The 21542-nt window shown below is 46.8% G+C and overlaps 1 protein-coding gene across 5 annotated transcripts in view; it reads left to right on the forward strand.

Moving 5' to 3' along the window:
• The window catches only part of LOC102310439 (zinc fingers and homeoboxes protein 2), a 122924-nt gene that overhangs the window by 44365 nt on the left and 57017 nt on the right, over positions 1-21542 (forward strand). The window contains exon 1 of one of the 5 annotated variants that reach the window (XM_005948368.3): positions 16234-16640. The exons of the other annotated variants lie outside the window; for them this stretch is intronic. The gene's annotated coding sequence lies outside the window, so the exon portion shown is untranslated. Of the gene's footprint in view, positions 1-16233; positions 16641-21542 lie in introns of those variants that run through there. 5 annotated transcript variants of the gene reach the window in all.

A 21542-nucleotide genomic window follows, 5' to 3' on the forward strand; every position in this document is an offset into this window, starting at 1 on the left:
CTGTCAGGAGGACAACAAATATTTAAATAAAGACATAAAAGGAGCGCTTTCAGTGGGAACGGCACACAGCTTTGAGTTACAGCGCATGTAGGGTTATGTTATTCTAACCTAAAAATCCGAGCTGCTTAAAGTCAAAGCATCCCCGCGAGCCTGGCCGCACGCAGCTGTGATCCAGTCACTCTGAAACGCGCACGTGCGGCGGGAATCTGCGCCGAGCGCTCTGTAGTCCGAGTGGACTTCCTTCTCTGCCTCGAGACGACAGATCTGAAAGTTCTGCAGGAGGCCACATGTGTCCTGGAGTGCCTCTGTAGTCCGAGTTCTTCTGACCAATCACGAACCGGTGCACAGAGAGTTGGCGTTTGTTCAAACTCTGTTTCAAATCCATCCGCCGTCACCTGAGAACGTGGAAGCTGTTTTTGGCGTGGTCGCATCAGCACCGTCGCCTCACGGCAGTGAAGGTTTGACTCTGACCGCTGGGTTCCTAAAATATGGCTCGGACCAAACCCGAACACTGACCCTGCTGAAGTCAGAACCGTGCAGATCAGTGCGAGGTGATTCGCTCTGTGGTGACATCACACATCGCCTGATGCTGCAGCTCGGGGTCACCTGTCGACCTCAGCAGCTTACTGTGGGCACCGACTCGCTGCCGGAGCCTCCAGCGGTCATCAGGGGAACTGGGTGGTTTGGTACGGCTGCCTCGGCTTCGTTTAGGCTCACCTGGTGGTGCCTGAACATCACCGGTGTGCACAGCAGCACCGTCGCTGACGTTCACGCCCGCCAGACTCACAGCAGTTCCAGAGGCTGGCGTATCGCACGAAACACGAGCACTCTCTGCAGCAGCGCCGTTTAAAATATTCAGACTTTTCCAACATATGCATCTCTGAAGCCCTCAGCAACTTTCACCATTTCCATATGCATAAGATATTTCTGCTCCAGCACCAAATCACAGTCACCAGTCTGAGGAGCTGCTAGTGCAGAAAACCTGACCAACTGAAGCCAGAATTTCACCAGCGCTTGGCTGCTGTCCAGTCAGGCTTTTTTCAGTGCTTTGCTGGGCCGCAGCCAGCCTGCGGGCCGCTGCCAGCCCCACCGGGTGCTCGGGAAGGTTTGTTTTCACGGCCCCTTCTGCTTTGTTGAATGGGCTGTGTGAAGCTCGGGGGGTGGAGCACCGTGCTAACACTGGCAGGGTGACGGGTGCAGTTTGCGCACGGGTCATCCCGGCTAAAAATATTTGCATCCAAGGTGGCGTGAAGCAGCTCGAATGAAAGCATCCACCAAACGGCACGGCGCTGGGGTTGCAGAGGCGGCTCTGCACCTGATAATCCGGCGGGGGCTTCTCCTCCTCGTCTTACTGGCGCCGAGACTTTGCTCGCTTGTTTTCGTGACCCTCCGGCGCTGAAACCTCATTAAAAAAGCCACTGTATAATTTCATAATGAAGGGCCTTTATCACCGCTGAGACGTACGTATGGCTGCGCGGTTATTGCTCGCCGCTGTTCTGATGCCGATCGTCGGCGAGATCATTAGTCTTAATTATGCGAAGGATCAAAATATTTAACAGCACATCACATCATCAGTTCAGCGGCGTCTAAATGTTTGAACGTTCCTGGTATGTCTGTTTATTAATTGTGGAAAACAAAGGCTGCATGATTAATGCGATGCCCTAATGTTGTGTCACTCTCTGATCATACTGTTGTTCATAAAATCGCCATCTGTTACCTCCAAATGCTGCACGCCAGTCTGCATGGTGGCGGCGGCGGCGTTTGCTGCAGAGGGGGGGAGCGTGAGGAGCGGTGCAGGTAGAGCGCGCGGGCTGATGGGATCTCCACAACCGCTGCTGGAGGTATCGACTACGTGGGAGAGAGTGACTCACCCTAAAAAGTCCACACACACCTGTGGAGGAGGTGTGTGTGGGCAGCCAGTGTGGCCGGGCAGATTGCTGCTCGCCTCTCTCACCGAGCCGCCGCCATCGCCAAAACGCTCCGTTTATTCGCTCTCCTATATGTTTGTTTTTTGTGCGTTTCTCCACCAACACACCTGCGCCGAGCGGCTCGTATCAGAGACGTTTCACTCGCCGATGATTCACTTGTTTAGCTCGGCGCTCGTGCGATTTCTGCGCTTCCTCTGAGGTCTCGGTGTTACGTTGGGAACTTTTAGGTTGTTTTTCCTCTCTCGCTCGTCTCCCTCCCTCTGCTGTGAAATGTTTTGTGGTTGTGGGTGTTCAGAGTTGAGAAATGTGTCATCTGAAATCACATCCAACCCCTCCCCCTCCTCTGTTCTTCTTCTGCAGATTGTTTTCTGCATCCTGGGTTTCTGCAAGTGTGCGTGAAGAAAAAGTTCAACTGAATGTTTTTAATGACCGAACACGTCGATTTGTTCGTGCTTGTCATACCTACATACACTCGTTCCTTTATTGGTGACAGATATTCTAAAATTATTAAAGGGTTTAGATCATTTTCATGAGCTTCAGCAGCTCTAGGTTGCTGCCATGTGATTGGACAATTAGATATTTGTGGTAATGAGCGGTTGAACAGGTGTACCTAATAAAGTGGCTGTATAAATGCCCGGCCTGGGGCGTCTCAGATCCATCCCATCGCTGGTCTCACAGTGCGTGTTCACAAACAGCACCTTTGATCCTAAGGGTTAAACTTTGGTTTTATTGTGTATTTATTGTGCTTTTGTGTCTTTAATGTATCGTTTCATAAAATTCTAACCAGCCGGAGGCGGGGTTGGAAACTAGGCTGGTTAACGCAGAAACACAGAAACATTAACTTGTTTAGTTCCAAGTTTACCGTTGGCAGGATGCGCTCGCCTGTCACTGGTTAACCGTGCAGACGCTGAGTCTCCCTCCTGTGCGGAGAACGCCACCTCATCATTAACCACAAACACGGACGGACAGACGCGCGGTCGTCCTTCCCCGGGTCTCTTCGGGGCTTCAGACGTCCTGAGGTTCAGTTTGGGGGGTTATTAAAATGTTTTTAGTCGTATCTGTAGAGCTGCGAGTAAATATTCTTAATGCAGTGATATGAATGTTAAAAAAATCCAGCTGTGTGGCAGAGGCACTGATGCCACCGCGCTGCCGGTACGAGGAGTGTAAGAGCGCAGCGAGTGACTCGGCTGACCTGCTGTGATAAGAGAACGTAATGCTGCGGTTGTCGCTGACGCCGTGGTCCTCGCACGCCCACCCCCGCCTTTCATGTGAGTTTCATTTGAATTCAAATCTCAGTGACCTCCCCTGTTGTTGGTTTTTAGGTTACGCTTCAAATAACTGTGGTTACAAATATGAACGACTGATTTTTACCTGTCCAGCAGCCTCACCTCACACAGGTGTTCAGTACTTACAGGTACGTATACAGTACTGCCTCATTCACACACATGCTTTTTTTATATACCTCAGCAAACACACACTGAGGATGCATCGGGGGAAACTTGTTGAGCATTTTGCCCAACGAGTCTGTGACACTTCGGAGGCTGGACCACCAAGAAAATAAGAACTGTGCAAACTTGCATGTGCTTTTTAATGCTTGCAGGGTTCATAGGTCAGCACTGAAGCACAAGGACTGGACAGTGTGGGGGAAAAAAGCAGCCAATGTCCAAAGAACAGCTTTGGAAGACCTTCAGAAAGCTCTGCAGCTCTCTGCTTCTACAGAAGGGGCTGCAGTTCCTGGAGGGTAAACCCGAGTCGATCGCTGCAGTCTGTTCCTCGACAGGTGTTGGTGTTGATGTTGGGGGTGGGGGGAGCCGCTGGAAGTCAAAACGGGAAGCAAAGCAATCATGAAGGCTTCTGCTGGGAGTTTTTCCTGGGAACATCTCGTCTTTCACCAGCTGCTCCAGCGTCTCCATCTGTCCGATGTGATTTTGTTTTAATGTGAAAACAGCGATTGTAGGAAAAAAAACGGTCGGCGAGGCTCAATTTCTCCCAGCATGCTTCACAGGTAGATGGAAACGCTAACAGCAACTTTGCTTTTTGTCACCAGCCCCGGGCGATCGGGCGTCGGTGAAGTCGAACAGCCCACACGGGCCGACGCGTACGCCGAGCGCTATGTCACCGACGCATCGATCGCCTCTGAGGCGCTCTAGAAACGCAAAGAGCCACGGTTTCATCCACAGAGACTCCCGCTCTGCTTCCTGCCACAGTTTTTGGATGCTTTTCGTATTATTTTTGAACACACCCACACCCCCATCGGACGCAGCCGCTCAGTAACGTTGGAGTTTATCCAGCAGCACATAATTGAGGCCATGATGAAGTCAAGTGTTTTTCAGAGTAATGAGTGTTAGACTGTTTTAGTCTGGAAGGTAGATCTGCCTCACAGCTTCCCCCAAATCACACCCCCACCCATCCATCCATCCATCCATCCGCAACACATTTGTTCAATTTTGTTAAGTGCCACTCAAGAGGTATTCCTCAAAAACAACAAAAAATCTCAAAATTGATTTTCTTTTTCATTTTTTTTTATTTATTTATTTTCATGGGAGGTGTCAGCAAGGTGCACATTTTACACATTTTTAAAAGCTCAAGTGACAGTAGAAATGGAGATTTTAAAGGTAACTAATCCAATTACGCATGAAGAAAATGTGCTCACTGTGTTCAAATTGAAGATGGGAAACAAGCTAATTGCAGGAGAAGGAAGCACCCGAGCGACCCGCGTTTAGCCATCCTGCTAACGATCAACAAAGCACTCCATTTTTAAATGCGTCTGTCAGAGTTCACGAGAAATTCTGGTAGAAACTGGAACATCGTTTCTGAAAATTTGGATAGTGAATTTTGGAAGTGGAAGAAGAAACGCAGAATAAGTTTAACAAGAGGAAATATCCTGTTGTTGGATGAGCCGCCCGTGTCCACTTGTCACCTCCCCCTCGCCGTACATGCCCAGTGAAACAACAGGATGCAAGATCAGCGTATCTGCAGACGTTAAACTGTGAGTGCTCCACGCAGTTGGAGGTGAAGGATGAGGAGATGCTGCACTGTAACGGCCAGCAGGGGGCGATCAGCCTGGTCTCAAAACCGCCCATCACTCCCAGGATCTGTGATGTCAGTCATCACTGTTCTGACTCAAGCGCGACATTGATTTTGTCATTTATGCACCCGCTATGGTAAAAAGGGGCCGAGGAGGAGCCTCCAGGTGAGGAGAGCGTGGAGGAGGAGCCTCCAGATGAGGTCTGACTTTTGGGAAGTTGTCTCGTTCTTAAAATAAAGATTTACAGAATGACGTTCCTGAACAGTCGCCCTCTGCTGGCAGATTTAAGGCATGGCGGCTTTGCTTTTCAGAGCTGGAAGCGCCTCCGCCCTTTGTAGCGTCCGTGATGGAGTGAGTGGGACTGACTGTGATGTCACTCATTGGTAACAGTTTTGGGATAATTGGCACTTTCTCCATCCTTTGTGCTGATTTGTCAAAGACCCCCTTTAGCAAGTGAAACTGTTGCCAATCACCGTGAAACGGATCGATGGCTCCTTGTTGCTTCAGACTCGTGCTGCAGGCTCATATCCAGGCTCCGCCTCTGCGAGCTGAAAGGCGCCTGAATGCTGACCGCCATGACAGAATCGTACAAAGTGAGGTACGCCCCGATGAGCGAGCTCCTTCGTTAGCTCCTCGTGGCTGCTGACAGGAGAAGCCCGAGTGTGAAAGCCAAAGTCAGCCTGTAAAAGTTTCACCCCCCCTCGCTCCAGTGACACCATCGGAAGTTGTGATCAGCAGGTTGTTAGCTTACCAGCAGTGATGTACTGTTGTTATCACATGAGAAGGTGCGAGCTTGAGCTTGGCTCTTGCCTCTTTTGGCGAGACATCAGCGTATTTTTTGCGGCGCGTGTTAATTTGAGTTTGCAGGAACGCCTCGGCGGGTCACGTGTCTGCATTCACGTTTCTGACGTGCGTGAAGGGTGTTAGCGGCTGCAGCAGCCACGTCTGAACGAGGGGAGGGAAGCCTCGGCTCACCGAGCCGGTGATGAATGAAAGCTTTTAATGCGCTCAGGTGTTTTCTTGAAAACGGCAGCGAGTGTTTGGTTTCACAAAGCTGAGATCACATTTCTGCTCCTCAGAGGTGGTCCTCAGTCAAAGCTGCGATACTTCACTGATATCAAACAGCACTCCCAGTGAAGGCCAATTGGAGATAGACTGCTGGGAAATTTCTAAAATTGCTATTCCAAATTTACAAGGTGGAGCGCTGCCACTGTTAGACAGTTTAGGGAGAGCTGCGGTGCGTAAACCGTTTTAGTTCGTCTCCTGCTGTGATGCAATCTGTTACGAGCATCAGTCAAATCACCCTCTCTGTTAGAGGATAAGAAAACACAGCCGTCAGCCAAGTCGGTAAACTCGGTAAACATTATGGAGGATTCCCCAACCTGCACGCCGAGCCGAGCGCTCCTGCTCTTTCAGGCTGAGGCGGCGCCGCAGCTTTCACACCTACAGCTGCTTCTAATACATCCCCGACGTCCGGGTTTACGGGTTTAAGATTAACGCACTCGAACATATTCTCGTCGCCTGATTTTCACCGTGTAGCTGCACGCTGCTCCTCTCTTTATGTCCACTCTGATTAATCCAGAAGCACAATCTGCTTACTGCCTGCTTTGGTGAACACAGATGGGCTTTTTGTTCCCAAATATTTAATTTCCTGGTGTGTGTGTGTGTGTGTGTGTGTGTGTGTGTGTGTGTGTGTGTGTGTGTGTGTGTGTGTGTGTGTTCTGATTCTGTCCATTTATGGTTTCACAATTTTCATAACAACTGCAGGAGAGATCTCTTTAGAATAGATGGGTGGGTGACAAACTAACCGAGGATGTGTGCGGCGTTTTGGGCCCGAGTGTTAACCCTCTGCCTTCGTCACCAGGGCCACGAGTGAGCCACGAAGGGGGAAGAAGCACTGATGCTTTTTGTGTGTGTGTGAGAACACATTTAAAGAAGAAGCACACTCTCATCGCTGAATAATTCATGTCTGTTTGATAGATTTTCTCACAGCTTTACGGGTGAATTTACAAACTTCAGGAATTTCTTCTTCTGTGGAAACCGAATGCGGTACACGAGCCTTGAAAGGATCGCCTGCAGGTTAAACAAACACTGTCAGGACTCAACGTCTCTATAAACTCTGAGGCACGAGCACTTTCTCCTTTTTAAAAAAACAAACATATATGATGATGTAAAGACAGGAAACTGTGCTCCTCAAACATAAGAGGACTTTGTTAACCCTCATTTCCAGGAATAAAAACGCTCATGCTGTACGACTGTTACAGATGTTGTGAAAACTGAGGAAAGTGAAGCCTGCGTCCTTTCTGATGACCAGCAGGGGGCGACGGCCCTGGTTACTTAAAGAGGTTCCTCTGTGTAGATAACATCTCATAGCAACAGTTCCCTGAAGGAGCTTTATATTGTAAGGTAAAGACTCCACAATGATACAAAGAAACCCAACAATAAGACGACTCCCTGTGAGCAAGCACTTTGGCGACAGTGGGAAGGAAGAACTTCCTTTTAACAGGAGGAAACTTCCAGCAGAACCAGGCTCAGGGAGGGGCGGGGCCACCGAGACAGGAAGAAGAGAGCCGAGATAAATAATAATTAACGATTAAATTAAATAAAAACAAAGAGAGAAAGTTTGTTACCAAAAGAACAAAAAAATAGAAAATATTCACATCAACACGCTGCGATGAAGCGAGAGTGTTGCCAGTTTGAAGCTTCACAAACCCGACTGCAAGACGGTCGCCTCGTCCTCCTCGTGCCTTAGGCTGTAATTGGCCGGTTTGGGCCACTGTTAGTTACGGGGAGCAGCCCGGTCGTGTCCAGTTGGCCTGCTGATCAGAAACGATGAAGATTCGGCTCCAAATGAGCTTCGCAGCTTCTGTGTGAAATGTGCTTCCTCCTGTTTGTGAGTCGTGATACAAGACAAACGTGGGAAGTCAGACCACTCCCGCACAGCTCACCCTGTCATCTGTTGACACCACGTTTGTGCTTTTGTGTTTCTGTGTTTTCGCGCCGAGCAGTGTTTAAAAACAGCTCTTTTTAAAACGTTTAAATTGGGCTTTTTGAATCCGGAGGGGTCCCGCTGCGGGACTGGAGACGGGGCGGGGGATAAGGGCAAAGAGAGGTTGGTGATGGATGGAGAGATGCTCTGATTTAACAAATAAAAAATATCAACAATTCATTTGTAGTGCAGGATTTCTCCAAACAATTCCCCGATGACGGAGGCGGTGTAACGGAGAGGAAAGAGACAGAAAGCGAAATGCGTCTCGTGTCAGAGCGGCTCGGCGCTCGTGGAGTTCTCCTCAAACTATTTTTGCCTGCTGCTGCTGATGAGTGTGGTGTGTTCTTGACGCCACTTCAGCGCGCTTTGCACTGCAGTTTTTTCTTTCGTGTAATCATGTGAAGATTGGAGCTTGTTTGTGTTGACACCGAATTCGACTCCCCTCTGATCGCTCGGTTTTTCTGCCGGAGCATGAAACAATATCAGCGTAGAGAGCTCGGAGAAGTGGGACTTGGACCGTGGCTCCATCTGTACAGTATTACCCTCGTTCATTCCCCCCTTTGTGAGCTTGATTTCTGAGAGTCTCTTTTGCATTAGTGCTGCATAAATTTTCCACAAAAATCCTCCTCGAGGGTCAAAACAGCAGAAACAGAAGGCCGTGGACCCACTGTTTGTTTTCCTGAACGCTGTTGCACAACCCTTTTTTTCCCCACTGAGCTGCACATGCTGAGTCTCTGCTGTGGAAAACGTGCAGAATATATAAAACTGCAGTTCCTCTCGGATCCACTCGAGGCAGTCTATCTAAGTGAGTCGGTCCCCATAGACTCCTGTGTTAAACGTCCACGTGTTTACAGCCCGCTGCAGCGCGAGTTGGCATGTTGGGTACATTTTTATGTCTTACAGCTGAATGAGGCTTCCCATCCACTGCAGAATACCAGTGCTAGATTTAACTTCCATCATTACGGCGTCTTCTTATCGCTGCTTATTCTGCACGCCGACCCGTCACATCAGACCGTTAGTTGGTGTAACAGGTTTAGGTCAATTAAATTCGGTAAATTCATTTGTCTGCGTGACGCTTTCATATATTTTATGGATGCAACTTTCTAATCAAGCTAGCCAGTCAGGAAACAGCAGTGTCCCTCTCTTTAAGACCTACCATAGAACCAAGTCCGCCAGAGCTTATATTATATTTTTACATGCTGTGGAGCCATTTTTGGGAGCATTTCAAGTTGCTATACATCAATACAACCATTATAGCCCAGATTTTAATAATATGTATTCATTAAGTGCATAGTAACTACATAAATTGCAAAAAAGTGACAATAAACTACAAAAAAATTGAAAATCTTTTGTTTTTTTACACATATTTCTAGTTACAGAAATTTCAGAGGTTTCAAAACTGTAAATGCAAAAAAGTTGCACACAACAGTTTCCAACCACAGCAAATTTATTTGGAGTGTCTTCATAGTTTCATTTTTGAGATGTACTCATTTCGATCAACTGCAGGAAAAACTAAAATAAATATTATTGTGCACAGTACGCGATTTTTGCAAAAAGCTATTTGTGGAAGCAAACCGCGACCCGGGCCAAGCTCAGTGCATGTTATGGAAATAACTCCTCCGGTTTCATATGCAAAAACAATATTGTGCTAGCTTATGTGTTTGCAGTTCTACCGGGCCTTAAAAATAGTTGCACAAATGGGAGCGTGCACGTGCTTAAAAGGTTAAAGACTGCAGCTGCACTGCTCTTTCAACACTTTAGGTTCATCTCATTTAGGTGACTTTATTCAGGTAAGGGCTTTGCATAAATATTACATTTAACATGCAAAAACTTTTTCAGACTAATTTCTGACCTTATTTGAATGATGAGGTTGTGATGAAGCCACTTCTCTGTGGGAGTTATTCATGAGCTGACGTGCAGATCGTCGTCATGCTGTAGTTTGAGATTTGAAGAGTTGGTTGGCTGAAGTCAAGGATATGTTTGAATTTTTGACCACAGGAACTGATCATTTATGATTTTGACGTTGTCTCTATTTCAGTGGTCGCTGAGGTTCATGGGTATTGTAGTACCCATTTGAAGTCTTGAATATTTGAATGATGGCTTCAGCGTGAGGTTATATTGTACCCTCAGCTGGAGTTCATGCACGTCATCTCTGTGTTTGATGAAAGGTTTCTGGGAAATGTAGTAAATCAGTAGCAGAAGTGGAGGCGAGCAGATTTGGTGACATGTGCTAATGTGCGGCGCTGCAGCGTGCTGGTTGTGCAAATGGGTTCGCAGGTCTGTGTTTGTATGTATGTTACGTACATGCTGCTACATTTGCTGAGCAGCTTCCTCAGCAGAGCGGAGAGTGGGAGTTGTACCGAGCCTACATCTGTGCAGCATTACACTTGTTAATCTTCTCTGAGAGGCCAGAGCTTGTTTTTCTCTGTAACATCTTGATTCTTTCCAAATCATTCTCCCCCCGGGGTGCGTGAAGACTCGCAGCCGAGCGGGGTGCGTGAAGACTCGCAGCCGAGCGGGGTGCATGCCTTTCATAAAGAGGCTGCTCCTGGGTCTGTGGGTGCACTCGACCTGTTCGGTAACCTTTGGTAACGCTGGTCCAGGTTGGTCGCGGCAGCCTCTGCTTTAGCTTTAGCTTTCATCTGATTGGCTGCCCCTCAGTTCAGGGCTTTCTTAACAGCCAACATGAAATTTTGGATGGTACCAGCCCGTACGCTCAGAAACCTCCAAACTGATCAGACTCCCTCCTTTCTCAACTCATTAACCCGGTCAGGGTTGCAGTGGCAGCAGACCTCCCTCTGTCTCTGCACCTCCTCAAGCTCTTCCAGGGGGACCAAGGTGTTCCCAAGCCACCTCTCCAGCATGGGTTCCTCAGGGTGTCCTCCTGTTGGACATGCCCAGGGTGCCTCCTTTCAATGTGGATGATCAGCAGTTTTACCGTGTTTGTGTTTCAAAAAAAAAGATGCGACCAGCATGGACCTGTCTGCTCAAGACTGTTAAGTATCAATGGAATTCAACCAGTTAGCAACAACAGAAGAAATAACCATTAGTGACGCAAAGTGGGCGGTCCCAAATTCAATAAATGTAAACTCTGAGGCGAGTGGTCAATGTGAAAACCTCTACCACTGACATCAGCATCAGTGAGTTAAACTACACAGTTTTCAGCTAGAAAGCAACGTACGGCGAACGATCACGACCTCTGGAGGAAGCTCATTACTGTCGTTTTTATCCCTGACCATATTCTTCTGGTCGCTGCACACAGCTAATGCCCATAGATGATGCCAGGAACATAAATCAACCACCAGATCAACAGCTTCTCCTTCATGCTCAGTGAAGAGAGAGGTGAGCGTGAAGGAGAAGATGTCCTCCCCAACCTGGACCGCTAAAACTCACGGAGGAAGAACCATCGCCTCAGAGGTGGACGCCACATCACAGGGGAGGTGGTTGCTCGATGAAGCTGATCTGTTTTTGTTCACTTATTTAAAAGAACAAAAGCCCATTTCAGACCGTTTACATTTGATACTTGTTAAAGGTTGGACAGAAGTTATTCATGTGTGACTCTGAATCTTCAAGAATGGCAGGAAGGGTTTATTATCTTGGAGGCGTGCATGAACATAAAAGCCCGATGACCTTGGCTGTTGTCTCTGGGATCTTTAATGTTTCAGAAACAGCAGCTGAAGAAGCCGCCGAGTTACAAACGCTAACCGAGCAGATGCTACGTTGGCGAGGGCTGGAGCGTCAGGTCTCTGGGTTTTAGAGCCAGTTCAGCCTTTTGCTGCAGTTGCTGAAACTGAACTGTTGGACTGAGCTAACAGCTACCAGGGCGACAAGTGGTTTCCAGAAAGCGTGACTCAAAAGCTCGAATCGGTCCCGACTGAGGAACCTGTGAGATTTTTCCAGCCTGCTTTGTGTTGGGAGGAGAACGACCACACTGACAGATATCTGATATTTACTACAGCGCTGCGTGGAACCCAAAGGCCTGCGATCAACCCTACATCTGTGCTGCATTAGCTTGTTTTCTGCTCGTCTCTGTCTAAGGCCAGCGCCTGTGTGTTTGTGTTTGTGTGTGCGTGTGTTTGTGCGTGCGTGGGACTCAGAGGACTTTTGTTTGACGGCGTTGCAGGAATTAACAGGATGTTAGACAACAAGAAGTTACACCGACACACAGTGGTCTCTCTGTCTGCTTCTTCGAATGGTTTGTGTTTGTTTATGGCAACAGGAGATTAAGACCCATCTGGTGTGTGTGTGTGGTTGAGTTTGTGGGTGGGTTGTTGTAGGTTTGGTTTGGTTGAGATGGGCGGGGGTGGGGGGGGGGGGGGGGAAAGGACGAAAAAAGGGTGTTTTTTTTTTTTCATGCCTCACATGTGTGTAAACGAGAAAGAAAGAAGCAACAAGAAAAGAAACGGCAACATGAATAGCAAGACAAAAGTGTGTGTGTTTGTGTCAGTGTAACAGAATCTGATATGTGTGTGGGGGGATGTGTTGCAGATTAAGCATTGTGCATGGATTGTGTGTGAGTGTGTGTTGGTCGGCGGTGTGTGAATGATAATGACCTCTGACTCTGTCAGTTCTCTGTTACTTTACTGGATTAGCTTCCCTCCACTGCACTGCCTCTAGACAGACACACACACACACACACACACACACACGGTAAATATCCGACCTTGCAAGCAGCCAATATTAAGCAGCATATTGGTTGGCGCCACAGCTCCGTGATAACAGATACTACACAACAAATGCTCTGGTTCATGCATGAAGTACTGCAGTACTACAGCACCAGATGCAGTGCAGGAGTGCACGCAGTATTCACACTCGTCACAGTCACCTTCATGTTACTGACGGAAAGTTAAATGTTCACGATGTGCTGTCTCCAGTGGCACTAACCCTGCACACAGTGTCTGTGACTCACTCTATATGCGGCCATATTAACACAGTCACACATATTTACCTCTCTTATTGATTGCATATCATATTGTGATTACACTGATACTGACTGTGTGGGCTGCTGGAGTCAGGCTCTGGCTGCTGATCCTGTTTACCTGCAGCACAGCGTCCTCGCTGTGACCGCAGGCCTCCGTTTGCATTCTTCGTGCTGATATTAAATCGCGCTGTGACGGTTTATTGATACGGAGCGAAGGACTGACCCCCAACGCTGAGACTATCCTGAACATGTTATTGATAACTTCAGTTTACGGTATCGACGCTGATTCGTGTCCACAGTTAATTCTACTCCAACTCTGATTCACTGCATTGATAGTGAGTGGATGAAAAAACACATATACAAAGACACTGACTCATACATACTTAACACATTCATAACACACCCACCAACTGGCAGGCCCGTTACAAACTCACACACACACGTACACATTGCCAACATACACACACGCTCCCTGGGCATAGATCCACTGTAGGAGTTGGTCTCTCTGCTGGAGTCCCTGGCTCTGTAGGACATGTCCACATGTGGAACACCAGCTGGTGGACGCACACACACTCACGTGCACACACACGTGCGCACACACACGCACACATGCATACAAATACATGCATTCGTCTCCCCTGCTGCTCTAACAAGCCTCCTGCTACAAATCTTTCCTTTTTGCATGTGTAATAGTACTCAGTCACACACACTGTCTTTGTCTTTCGCACTTGTTTACACACTCGCTCACGCACCAACAGTACACACATTTGCAGTAGTACAGTACTCCCTCTCCCACACACACACATCCCCCGTGCCAGGATATCTGTTTATTGGAGTACGTAGCTGATTTCTGCTGGCTGCTCTGCATGATTATTGCATCATACTGCACGAGCACACACTCATGCACACAGACACACACGCTGCTGTATGTATGCGTGAAAACGATCTATAGACACACACAGATGATTGCATCATGCTGCGAAGCTGTACGTACACGCGTGCACGCACTTACCCACGGCTTGCATCAGTTATCAGTCCGACAGCGAGCGTCATATAGTTCCCTCAACTTTAATCACAGACACACGAACCAGGCGGTAAGATCGAGGAGCAGTCTGTCACAGACAGGAAACTCCAGAAACCGTCAACACGCTTATGACTGGTTTGTCCGATTCGGGTGGCTCAGAGTTAGATTGAAACCAGAGCGGAAAAACAGCCGGTCGAACCTGAGCTCCGGTTATCAGAGAGGAGAAAAGTTGGGAAAATAAACACGACAATCAAAAACATCATCAGTCACTAAAGCTGAAAACCCAGGAAACCCAAAATAACCCCAGACTGGAGCTCAACACAATAAACATGAACAGAAATGTCCTGATTTTACTCAAAATCAGCCGTCAGTTAAAAAACCGTTCAGCTGATCCGGAAACCTGGAAGTGAAATTCAAATACAATTAAACCTCAAATTATTCATCAAGACAGACAAACCGCTGCTTCATGCATCCACGTGTGAGAACAGTGGAATTATGATCCTCATGCATTTATCTGTATCGCCTTTGACAACAAATTCCAGAGCTGCTTTATTAATGACAAATTAAAAGCAAGCGAGGTCAGATCTAATTAAAATAAAACAAATGCATCCATTCAGGGCGTCTGGAGCCCGTCCCAGCTACCATAGGGCGAGCGGCGGGTTAGATGCCGGGCAGGTCGCCAGGCCAACGCACGGCTAACCCCGAGAGACAGACGCCCATCCACACGCGCACCTACAGACAGGTTAACCTGCTGGTTGTCAGTCCCTGCACCACTGCGCTGCCATAAAAAGGACAGACCAGTATGTCAGCTTATTAGAGAATTTAGTTGATAGAACGAAATAATCTGCAATAGTTTGGAACCGATACCATCGGATGAGTTTTTGGCAGGAACCTAAGAGGCCACAGAGTTTACAGAAGTGGAGGTGCACAGCTGAGGGGCTGGTCATCCTTAATAACAAGTCTAAAATTGGGACATCAGTGGAGTCCAGCCTGAAGCCAGACCCCAGAATGCCTTCGATGGGCGAGGGAGTCCGCTGCTCCGTACCAGAGGTGTGTAAATCCAGCAGCGCGTTGTCGGTCATCTGAAGACTCGGTCAGGCCTCAAACCGCTCACCGCGATGGTAAACAAGGCACAAAGGAAGCCGTTTTATTCTAACAATTAGCTACATCAGTCTGAATATTGGTCTGCCAGACGGAGACGAGCCGCCGTGAAATCTTATAAACCAGTCAGACATCAAAGTCAGCCAAACCAAAAATGAAAGGACTGGAAAAAGTGGAAAAGGAACGAGGAACCAGCAGAGAAATCAGCCAGCCATGCAGTGAAAGAAGCAGGCAGATAAAGTTAAGAAAGCAAACGCTAATATCTGCCCGCCAATCTTCTTACCGGAGAAAATCCACTGCTGGTTTTGAAATCAGTCAGTAAACTCAACAAATCATCCACGTGTGTTTGAAAACTCTGCCTAGAAACAGTTTAAAGCCAGAAAACTGCCATTTTAATCTTTTATTGGCTGTATAAAAGCCAAAATGGGGATAAAGGTTGGAAATTGGCAATATGTGTGAACTGTCTGGGGTTTGGTGCTCGTTGTTAGAAACCAACGCTTTTCTGAATATGACATCGGCATAAAGACGGCCTTCAGTCAGAGTAGTTTGTTTTTAATTTCCTGGATTAAAAAGATAGTAAAAGAAAAAGAAACTATTCATACAGATAAAGATTTTCCAAAGATACATCTGCCAAACTGAAAATCTGTCAACACAGATCGGGTGACCAGGAAGATAACGTCTAACCGACTTAGAAAACAGGATTATCAGGTGGGAGAGCGGTGACCTAAACCTTAGCGTGGGTCAGTCATGTGTGGAACCGTTAATTAGATCAGTGACTCCGCCCATTCTTACCTTAAACCTGAAATTTAAACGGACGATCAGTGAGTCACACCAAAAAGAAGAATCCCTCAAACATCATGACCAAAAAACGAGTTTTAAAACAAGTCAGCCAAACACGGAAGAACCAGTCAGCCAGCTTAACACCTGATTTAGGCCATGCTTAAAAAAACCAAAACAAATCCTGCAAATGTTGTAATCAGTCGGTCAGATCTGGATCAGCTCCTCAGTTTCACCAGCAGGCCGAGCCGCTTGACCAAAACCTCCTCTGAATGAAGGCTTTGTCCACATGGAGAGCTGTGTGTGTGTGTGTGTGTGTGTGTGTGTGTGTGTGTGTGTGTGTGTGTGTGTCTGTGTTCTGTGTGTGTGTGTGCGTGTGTCGGTGTGTGGGTGTCGGTGTGTGAGTGTGTGTGTGTGTGTGTGTGTGTGTGGGTGTGTGTGTGTGTGTGTGCGTGTGTGTGTGAGAGAAAGTAAAGTGTGTGAAAGAAAGAAGGACAAAGAGAACAAAATAGGGTGAAAAAGAGACAGTGAGACAAAGAGACGGAGCGAGAGAGAGAGGGAGTTTGGTGTTTCTCAGTGTGGAGCTTAAACAAGCAGTACAGGATGTGCAGCCAAACTATTTTCTCTGGTTGGCTGCCGAATCTGTGTGTGCATGTGTGCATGTGTGTCAGATATTTGGTGGGGGTGAGGTTGAATGGATGTCACTTGTTTTCTTTACCATTACAGCTGGGAGGGACGTGCATTCGCGTCGGGTCCACTAAACTGCACGCTGGTGCGTCCGCAGTCGCTCGCACTGCAGCCACACGAGAAACACGTCACCTGAAACATCTTCAGACTCTCAGCTGATGTATTTACTGCGTGTAACCTCAGAGGTACAGAGCTATTTTTAATATGATTTGATCTGCGGTGCAACTAAAGCCGTGCTGCGTACGGGCACTTTTAAACCGAGATTAGCAGCGCTGCCAGCTTCCCAGCAAACACGTGGCATGAAAGCATAGACTGTATATGCAAGATGGACTGTGTCCACGTTTTAGGTCTGATTGTGTCTGATTAACCATTTCCTGGTCCAAACGTTTCTTCCAAAATCAAAGAAGAATTCGTATTTTCTCAGCACCGGTGTTGCTGTCCTCCCGGATGTCACAATAACATCTGTGAAAGCAGTTAGCAGCAGGCAGTTAGCTTGCTAGTATTCACCTAAAGATGAGATATCATGACTTCAATATTGTTTAAAAAAAACTGTTATCAGGTTGGTTGTAGAAGAGAGGTTCAGAGGGTTAGGAGAGTTGTTAGTTAGCCTGGCAGCTAGCTACAGAGCTGTGGTTAGGCTAATATAAATACATTAGCAGAGAGCAGATGGAGGATGAGGGATAAACTGGCCAACGGTAGAGATTTTGACTATACCGCTCTACCGCGATAGCGCATGTTGATGGTGTCATCCAGCTGCGCCTGTTTTGGTTGAAATCATTGCAGCGGCTGCAAACAACATCATCTGCAAATTATGCGGGCGACAGTAATGGCAAAGAGACGAAAAACTTTTGGAATATGGAGAAAGCCAAAACCTGCGCTTCCTCCACTTCCCTACCATTGATTCATTAATGCTGAATTCTCTCGCAGTTGCAGTATATGAATGACTAACCTCGTATTGTGGATGGATTATCTCAGTTGTTCTCCTGACTGAAGTTTGGTCCGTTTACAGCATCCTGCCATGCGATTACATTTGTCCCTAACCATCAGGAACCCTCACGTTAACTTTTGTCCAGCGTTCATCCTCCAGCTTCACTGTGCTAATGTTATGCTAATGTAGCTGTTTTGCTAGCGATCACGTAGCACATCATTATATAGCAGCTAGCCCAAATTCAGTAACCCTACAAACGTCACTGCTGTTTAGTTTTCTGTCTTCATTTATGTTGGAAGTGATAACAGAGCTGTACGTTTTAATTTTTTCAGAAATCTCTCAGTCAGAACATGCTATATCATGTTTAGGTGGAAGCTAGCGAGCTAACTTCCTGCTAACTTCTAACTCCGTTGAATTTAATAAATTCTGTTTTCATGGATGCCTGGATGTTAAACTTAATTGTTACACCTGGTAAAGCAGCAACGCTGATGATTTTATTAAAGATGAAAGAATTTAGACAGTTTTTAACTCTCAGTGATGCTGCAGCGTTCGTTTGACTTTGGGACCTGAAGAAAAGAATATATCGTGATGTACATCGTTACCGCACATGCTTCAAATTATACCGCGATATGGGTCTTAGGCCATATCGCCCAGCCCTAATTGAGAGTCCCTGATGGTCACAGATGTATGCCAGGTAGACGATGCCGAAAATGGACCAAAGCCAAATAATGCTAAAGTGTCTGGGCTACTCCGATATAAACTATTATTTTGTTTATAGACTAATTCAAAACATAAAGTATACAATTAATAATAATTAGTAAACATTTGTTTCTAGTGCTTTTACGATAAAGTTTAATTCCCTTTGTATTACCTGTTTAATATTTCATAAAGTTTTCCCAATACACTTAGCAAGCAAGCCAAGGTTAGCAAAGTAGCATAAACTCTCTGTTGGGCTGCATGGGAAAATTTCACAAACTTCCACTAAAGGTCTGAAAGAGATGAACGTTTAGAGGATGTTTTGAGCTTGAACTCAACTATATGAATGTAGAAGTGTGATATGACTGATATATATTTAATGACTGCACAGGATTTAGTCTGCGCAACCTCTTAAAGCATGTACATCGTTATGTTTTAGCAAATTAAATCCAATCCTCAGTCACACAGGCATGGAGATGGGTTGCTAGGGAAAAATGTCCCCAACCAGTATGGAAATGGTTGCTGGCTGTCTCTGGTAAAAACAAACAAAAGACACTCCTCGGACTGCAGACTTGAGTCAACTAGCTAACACTGAGCTGTGCTGTTGAGCAACGCAAACAGACTCCACTGCGTGTTGCACTCTTCACGATTTCACTATCGGTTAACGAGCTGTTTCAGAGCGTTTGCAAACACTTCGGGGGCGACCTTGGTCGAGCTTTGTGTACGTGCTTGCAACCATTTTTACCTGACGACAACAATCAATCACCAACCGATTGGGTTGTGCATGCGACCAGTCAGTTAATAATCATTTATTCCTAACGACTGATGGTTACCAGACTGTCGCTAACCGGTCGCTACACCAGTGAGAGTGAGGTCTGAAAGTAAATGAAATGAAGGCCGTTTAGACACGCCCTCTTTGACAGGACGCAGACTCTGATGAAACGTGCTCTCCCAAAGTCGGGGGATCACCTTCAGCCGTGACCTTTGGAAGGGGGTGAGGGGTCAGAATCTGCACCAAACTGGGTAAACGTGAACTTTGTGGACCTACAACGATGGTGGTCCCAGAGATGATGTGGTTAAAACACCGTTCGCCGTCAGGTAGGGGTAGCGTTAGGGTCAGATATAACCCGAAGTCCGGGGACTCGACCACTAACAGTCAGAATGAATTCAGAGATGAAAGCCTGTAGTGAGCGAGGAGGTCGGGGCTGATGGACGGGCCAGTCGTGACTCGAGGCTCCTTTAGTTAGCGTTTGTGCTGGCGCCGCGTTCAGCCATAGTGACACCAAAGCAGCCACAGACGCACTGCACACACTTTGCTTTTGTCTTTGGACAGTGTGTTCCCGCTGACGTCCAAAGAAAGCTACAGCCTCGGTCACATGACCTGGCTCAGACACCTTCAGCTTTTGGCAAACCAACATTTTTTTTCTAATAAAAAAAAGTTACTGCTTTAATTTTCCACGAAGCAGTCCAGGTATTTTTTTATTTATTTCATTTTTTATTATTCTTTGTCTGATATTTTTTTGTGAGGAGGAGGAAGAGGAGGAGGAATATTTATCTCGACAGACAACAGAAAAAGAAAGCCTGACATCTACCTGTCGACGCGACCGCTCGCTCCACAAAGGGAAAGGAAGGGAGATGCGAAAATGAAGAGAAATAAGAAAGTGAGTGTGTCAGGCTTCAGGTTGGCATGTGAGCGATGAAAAGGCCGCCGTTTGTCACCAGAAATTATTGATGTACAAACAAACAGACGCTGCGGGAGGACGCGGGAGTTTGGTAGGCTTTTGAAAAACGAATCAAAGAGGGAGGAGGGGGGGAGGGAGGTAAATGGCTGAAGATGATGAGACAAAGGCGGGAGGAAAGTGATGAGACGAGATGAGGAGGAAAGTGGAGAAAGTTGGAGGGGGGGATTTCTCTCCTTTTCCTAACCTCCCTTTCTTCCTCTCTCTCATATTATTGGTCATCCTCACCTTCCTCCTTTTCCACATTCCTCTTCTTTCTTCCTCATCTTCATCTTCACGTCCACCTTCTCTTTTTTCGTTCTTCTTCCTTTAACCAGCTCTTGTCATTTCTCTGCTTCCTCATCAACAGCATTTTCCTGCTCTTCTCACTTTCCCTTCTTCCTCTCCTTGTCGTTTATCTGCAGTCCTCCTTCCCCCTCTCTCCCTTTTTTATTTTTATTCTTCCGTTTCCTGTCGTTTTTGCTTTCTTCACGTCTTCGCCTCCCTTCTTCTTTTTCTTCTGCTTCATTAGTTTTCCATGTTTTCCTTTCCCTGCTCTTCTTCCCTCCACAGTGTCATTATTTCATCCTCTGGTTCTTCAGCTTCTCGTCATGTCCTCCTCTTCCTCTCCAGTTCTCCTTCGCGTCCCTCGGATCCTTCATCTTCCGTGTTTTCCTCTTTTTCCTTTTCATTTCTGCTGCTTCTCATTTCCTAAAATCTTCTTCTCACCTTCTGCCTGCTTTTAGTCTGTTTCTGCTCCACCTTTACTCCATTTTTCCTCCTTTTCCATTTTCACACCTTCTTCCTGTTTATCATTTCAATCCTTTCCCTCCTCCTCTCCTCACTTTCTTTTTTCTTCCCCTTTCTCCTCCCTCTCTCCTAATCTTCAGCTTCATTCCCCCCTCGTCCTCATCCTCCTCTCTCTTCCCCCCTTTTTTTCATCTCTCTCCTCCATCTCCTTCCTCCCTCCCTCTTCATTTTCTTCACCCTTCTACCCTCCTCCTCCTCCTCCCAGGCTGCCTGTTGAATGAACGAATGAATGAATGAATAAAAATGAAATTGCTCACAGTCCTTATTTCTTTCTTGTGCCTTCGTGGAGTGAGAACACAAAAATGCCGGCGTGTTTTAGAGACGTGTGTGACACAGTAACGGGTGCTCATTAACATTTTAATATTGATCATTATGTGTGAAATCATGTCCGTTATGGAGGCGCTTGATCCGCAGTTTTGATTTTCTTTAATTGCGTTGCCTTTGGCCGTCTTTTTCCCCCCTGATAAATGTATTTATCTGCACGCTTCAAGAAGAAATCCAGAATCTTCTCGTTGTCGGGGTGTGAAACCGTCACGGGGGCCCCGAAGAGAAACACGGAGCGGCGATGACAAAACAAATTCACACGTGAACGTGAAATTAGAGCCAGATCTCAGCTCAGAGCGGCTCCTCTAATAACGCAGATACGATCGCTTCATATTCTGACGATCGATCAAAGTGAATTAGATCTGCTCGGCTGTCGATAATGACGATAATGTGTGTGATGAAAGCACGCGAGGCTGTGCGGATCTATAATCTATAATCTATAATGGTGATGGCGGCTCAGAGGAATGTGTTTCTGTCTCACAAAGACAAAGGCTCAGACAGACGCACGCCGAAATTGGTGTTTTTTCTTTTTTTGTGGCCACTCCAGTCATTTGGGAAACACACACACACACACACACACACACACACACACACACACACACACACACAGA

This window comes from Haplochromis burtoni, unplaced genomic scaffold, assembly GCF_018398535.1.
Source record: "Haplochromis burtoni strain Fernald_Lab_line unplaced genomic scaffold, NCSU_Asbu1 Contig_588, whole genome shotgun sequence".
NCBI lineage: Eukaryota > Metazoa > Chordata > Actinopteri > Cichliformes > Cichlidae > Haplochromis > Haplochromis burtoni.